Source organism: Papio anubis, chromosome 5 (genome assembly GCF_008728515.1).
Source record: "Papio anubis isolate 15944 chromosome 5, Panubis1.0, whole genome shotgun sequence".
In the NCBI taxonomy this organism is placed as follows: domain Eukaryota; kingdom Metazoa; phylum Chordata; class Mammalia; order Primates; family Cercopithecidae; genus Papio; species Papio anubis.
In genome coordinates this window covers 42,177,500-42,183,161 of record NC_044980.1, presented here as the reverse complement: position 1 = coordinate 42,183,161, position 5,662 = coordinate 42,177,500, and the positions used below count along the sequence as shown (strand labels likewise).

The following is a 5,662-nucleotide window of genomic DNA, read 5'->3' as shown; positions in this document are numbered from 1 at the left end:
GCATATGCAGCACAATATCTGGTGTATAGTAAGTGCTTAATAAAAGAAGCTTTTAGTATACTTTCCCTGTTACATTGAATAAAATGCTAGTAACACTACTCTAACACCAACTAAAAGAATGGCTACTTCCAGCTGGGTATGGTGGCTCATGCTTATAATCTCAGTACTTTGTGAGGCCAAGGTAGGGGGGACCACTGGATCCCAGGAGTCAAACCAGCCTGGGCAACATAGCGAGACTCTATTTCTACAAAAAATAAAAACTAAAAAAAATGGCTACTTTCAAATGTCCTTCAAAAGGTGCTATTGCTTTGTGGTTTACAGTATATCACCTTTCATAAATTACGTTTTACTTCTTGTTTGCTTGTTTTTGTTTTGTATTTTTTTTTTTTTTTTTTGAGACAGAGTCTCTCTGTGTCGCCCAGGCTGGAGTGCAGTGTGTGATCTTGGCTCACTGCAAGGTCCGCCTCCTGGGTTCACGCCATTCTCCTGCCTCAGCCGCCCAAGTAGCTGGGACTACAGGTGCCCACCACCACGCCTGGCTAATTTTTTGTATTTTTAGTAGAGACGGGGTTTCACTGTGTTAGCCAGGATGGGTCTCGATCTCCTGACCTCGTGATCCACCCGCCTCGGCCTCCCAAAGTGCTGAGGTTACAGGCATAAGCCTTCACACCTGGCCTGCTTGTTGTTTACTACTAATATTTATTTGGTGCCTACCATATCCTAGCACTACATACTAGGGAATATTGAAGATATGAAGATAAATAAGCAGCAGAAGGTCAGTCTTAGAAAGGCTAAACGTAATGAGAATGTAAATTTATACTCTGTAAGTTCAAAGTGTTAGCAGAGTTCAGTGGAAATACTGAGATGGAGCAATTAACTGTGGGTAAGTAGAGAAAAGAAAATACCACCGGGCGGGGTGGCTCTATGCCTGTAGTCCCAGTATTTTGGGAGGCTCAGGAGTTCAAGACTAGCCTGTGCAACATATTGAGACCTTGTCTCTACTAAAATTAAAAAAAGAAATTAGCCGGGAAGGGTGGCGTGTTCCTGTAGTCCCAGCTACTTGGAAAACTAAGGGAGAAGGACTGCTTGAGCCTAGGGGTCAAGGCTGTAGTGAGCCATGATTGTGCCGCTGCACTCCAGCACGGGTGACAGAGTGAGACCCTGTCTCAAAAAAGAAGAGAAAAGAAAAGAAAAAGTTAGGTGGGGGAGAAGAAAGAAAATCCAAGAAAGTAAATTAGGAGGGTCTTGAAGGCTGAATAAGAAAAGAGCAAGTGTTAGTCCTGGCCTCCCTGGGTGCAGCGCACTCCCTGCCTGCCGCAGCCTGACTCAGCCCCCCAGTCTCCCGAGGCCACTCCCCCAGGCCTCACTAAGGCAGCAGCACAGCAGGCTTGACTTCATGCTTGGCGCCAAAGCTGGTGGTGAGACCATTCTAAAAAGCCTCCAGTCCATTTTCCAGAGTCGGGGGATGGCGGAGTCGGTGCACACCTGGAAGGACCATGGCTATTTAGCAACCTGCACAAACAAGAACGGCAGCTTTGCCAATTTGAGAATTTACCTACATGGATTGTGTTGCTGGACCTTCAGAGTTACGATGGTGACACACAAGGCAAAGGAGATCGACAGTATTTTGAACAAAGTAGAAGAAAGAATGAAAGAATTGAGTCAGGACTGTACTGGGCAGATAAAGCGATTACCACCCATAGTTGGAGGAGGAGCCATCAACAGATATTGGCCCATTGCCGATGGGCGCCTGGTTGAATACAACATAGATTGAGGTGGTATATGATGAAGATTCATCTTATCAAAATATAAAAATTCTACACTTGAAGCAGTTTGCAAATATTCTCATCCTGAGTGGGGATGTTAATTTACCAGAGAGTGATTTGTTGTATACCTGGGCCATCATGGGCAGTGGCAAAGAAGATTACACTGGCAAAGATGTACTCATTCTGGGAGACAAACGCGGGGGCATATTGTGTGAAATAGTCAAACTAAAACCAAAGATGGTCACTATGGTAGAGCTTGACCAAATGGTGATCAATGGATGTAAGAAGTATATGTGAAAAACGTGTGGCGGTATCTTAGACAATCTTTTTTTTTTTTTTTTTTTTTTTTGAGACGGAGTCTCGCGCTGTGTCACCCAGGCTGGAGTGCAGTGGCGCGATCTCGGCTCACTGCAAGCTCCGCCTCAGGTTCAGGCCATTCTCCTGCCTCAGCCTCCGAGTAGCTGGGACTACAGAGCCCGCCACTGCGCCCGGCTAGTTTTTGTATTTTAGTAGAGGCAGGGGTTTCACCATGACAGCCAGGATGGTCTCGATCTCCTGACCTCGTGATCCGCCCGCCTCGGCCTCCCAAAGTGCTGGGATTACAGGCTTGAGCCACCGCGCCCTGCTAGACAATCTTAAAGGAGGCTGCTATCAGGTTCTAATAGAAGACTGTATTCCGGTACTGAAGAAGTATGCCAAAGAAGGGAGATAATCTTATTATGTGATTAATGATTTGACAGCTGTTCCAATCTCCATGTCTCCAGAAGAAGATTCCACATGGGAGTTTCGCAGACTGATTCTTGACCTCTCAATGAAAGTATTGAAACAGGATGGGAAGTACTTTACACAGGGGAAATGTATCAATCTGACAGAAGCGCTGTCACTCTATGAAGAACAGCTGGGGCGCCTGTATTGTCCTGTGGAATTCTCAAAGGAGATCCTCTGTGTCCCTTCGTACTTGGAATTGTGGGTATTTTATACTCATTGAAAGAAAGCTAAACCTTGAAGATGAATAGCCCCTAAATCACATGTGTTGCAAATGGCCTTCCTGACCGCCATATGTTGTACATGACATCAAAATGAGTCAGGTAATTGATTGTGAATTCCTCAAAGTTTTCCTTTTTTTAATTATTATTTTTAAATTAAAAAAGCAAATGGGAAATCTGTATTTTGATGAGCTTAGGGTGTTATTTTTTTGAAAGTCGGCTGAAGGATGGTTAGACAGCACAGCGAAGACTGCTAAATGCACTGACCCCTCCTGGAATGTGATTTTTGTTCCTTTTTATTTCTCTGTGGACTTTTGTTTTTGTTTTTGTTTTGGTAGATCTTCAGTTTAGATGTTTGGAGGAATGAACATCGTTGTTTTGTGCTGAAGGAAAGATCTTGATGATGTTTCTTTCCCCAAAAGTTGACTTAGATATTAAAATTTGGTGCTTTCAAGAGAAAGTTAAAAAAATGAGTAAGAATTGCTTCAATTAAAATTACAAAAGAGAAAAAGAAAAAAAGAAAAAAGCAAGTGTGGTTGGGTGCAGTGGCTCACGCCTGTAATCCCAGCACTTTGGGAGGCCGAGGCAGGCAGATCACAAGGTCAGGAGTTCAAGACCAGCCTGAGCAATATAGTGAAACCCCGTCTCTATTAAAAATACAAAAATTAGCCGAGCCTGGTGGCAGGCACCTGTAGTCCCAGCTACTCGGGGGGCTGAGGCAGAAGAATCGCTTGATCCGGGAAGCGGAGGTTGCAGTGGGCTGAGATCACGCCACTGCATTCCAGCCTGGGTGACAGAGTGAGACTCTGTCTCAAAAAAAAAAAAAAAAAAAAAAAAGAAAAAGAAAAAGAAAAGAGCAAGTGTGTTCCAGTTAGGGAAAACTGGGTATGTAAAGCCACATGGGCATGAAAGGATACATTATGATAGGGGAGATAAAACTTAAGGAATAAATGTTATAGTTGAAGCAGCTCTCAGAACTTTCCTTCAAGGCTGGATATTTAACAGCAAGTCTTTGATCTTTGGGGGAAAGGGACTAGAGATGGTTGGAATCCTGGGTAAACACTGACCGTTTAGTATCCTAGAGGTGAGATTGAATTCACTGCTAATTAGTGTTGGTTTTGGCTCCCCTAGGGAAGAGTAAACATAAAGAAGGCAAGGAGCAGGAACTTGGGCAAAGGCAAGTGCGTGGGTGTGTACATTTCCAGAACTACTTGGAGAAATTGAGAAGTGCAAAGAAGGTCTTGAAAACAGAACAGGAATTATGTCTCATGCTTTAAAATAAAGTAAATTCTGCTGGAAGCGACTAACACATCATACCCTAAAAATAAAAACAGAGGGAAAATGGAGCCTCTTTTACTGTTGATGTGATCATTTTAACCTTGGCAGCCTTCCAAGGGAAAACCATAATCAGGTTGTTTTTATTGTTTGCGGGCTGGAGCAAATGCTGGTTTGTAAACATTGTAATGTATCCAACTCAATAGCCTTAGGAATGTCTACCCGCATTTGAGGTATGCTTCACTGGGAGCCCTAAGAGTGTTGTGCAAAAGCAATGGGGCAACTCATCAAACCCACAATGTTTCAGAAATTTTCCAGCTAGAGAGGTGCTCTGGTTTAGGGGCACATTGAACAAACCTGCCTTTGTTTCAGGAGAAAACACTGGAAAGAGTTTTGCTTTTTTTGTTTGCTTGCTTTTAAATTTTTGTCCTTTCTTTTTCTTCATAGAACAGTTGTTTGTGGTGATTTTTTTGTTTGTGGTGATTTTTTTTCCAACCAAAAAAGGATGTTTATGAGAGAAGTATCTATTTCTGTATCTTCTGGTATCCACGCTACCTTTATTTATTTGTTTTAATTTTATTTTATTTCTTTTGTTTTTTGAGACAGAGTCTTGCTCTGTTGCCCAGGCTGGAGTGCGGTGGCATGATGTCAGCTCACTGCAACCTCCGTCTCCTAGGTCCAAGTGATCCTCCCACCACAGCCTCCAGAGTAGCTGGAATTATAGGCACCACCACACCCATCTAATTTTTGTATTTTTAGTAGAGATGGGGTTTCACCATGTTAGCCAGGCTGGTCTTGAACTCTTGACATCAAGTGATCCATCCGCCTGGGCCTCCCAAAGTGCTGGGCTTACAGGCATGAGTCACCACACCCGGCCCCATGCTACCTTTAAAAACGCCTGGAACAAATTGCCAAGCCGGGACCAGCCAGTGGTTACAGACTCTTCCCTGGTGCCCAGAATTTGAAATGAGTAAGATCAAGGACCTGCCCCACAGAAACGCACATTACGGTGGGGAGGACAAGTATGTACACAGTAACTGAAACACCAGACAGGATTTCAAGATGTTGGAAATACTAGAGGAAGAGCTGAATTCTGCTTAGGGTATTAGAAAGAGAAGAGACCAGGAGGGAGAGGGAGGGGAGGGGAGGGGAGGGAGGGGGGAGGAGGGAGGGAGGGGAGGGAGGGAGGGGAGGGGAGGGGAGGGAGGTGGGGAGGGGAGGGAGGAGGGGGAGGGGAGGGGAGGGGAGGGGAAAATTTAAGCTGAATTTGAATAATAGGTAGAATTTCAACCATTAGATGGTTGTGATAAGAAAAGGAATAAAATTAATCTCTTGTAAAGCAAGAATTTAAAACAAATTTTGTGCTCAGTAACAAAGTAAAACCAGTTTTTATTTATTTATTTATCCATTCCATAAACATGTATTGAGTATCTATGAGGTGCCAGGCACTGTTTAGAGATAGAGATGCGTAAAACATCTTCCCAGCCCTCAGGTGAAGAGAGATGTGAACATAAAAACTTATGCTACAGAGAGTCAATTATCGACAGAGGGGTGCACAAAATACTCTGGGGGCACCACAGACTGGAGGGAGTCAGAGACTTCACAGAGGAACAGAGACTTGGAGGTTCAGTGGGG

General features: G+C 44.0%; 1 pseudogene across 1 annotated transcript; it reads left to right on the top strand.

The window, feature by feature from the left end:
- Positions 1 to 1,249: 1,249 nt before the first annotated feature.
- On the top strand, positions 1,250 to 3,283 carry LOC103885072 (annotated as a pseudogene). The gene is made up of 2 exons (XR_001903361.3): positions 1,250 to 2,082; positions 2,393 to 3,283. The product of XR_001903361.3 is annotated as a spermine synthase pseudogene (transcript).
- The last annotated feature ends 2,379 nt before the right edge of the window (positions 3,284 to 5,662 follow it).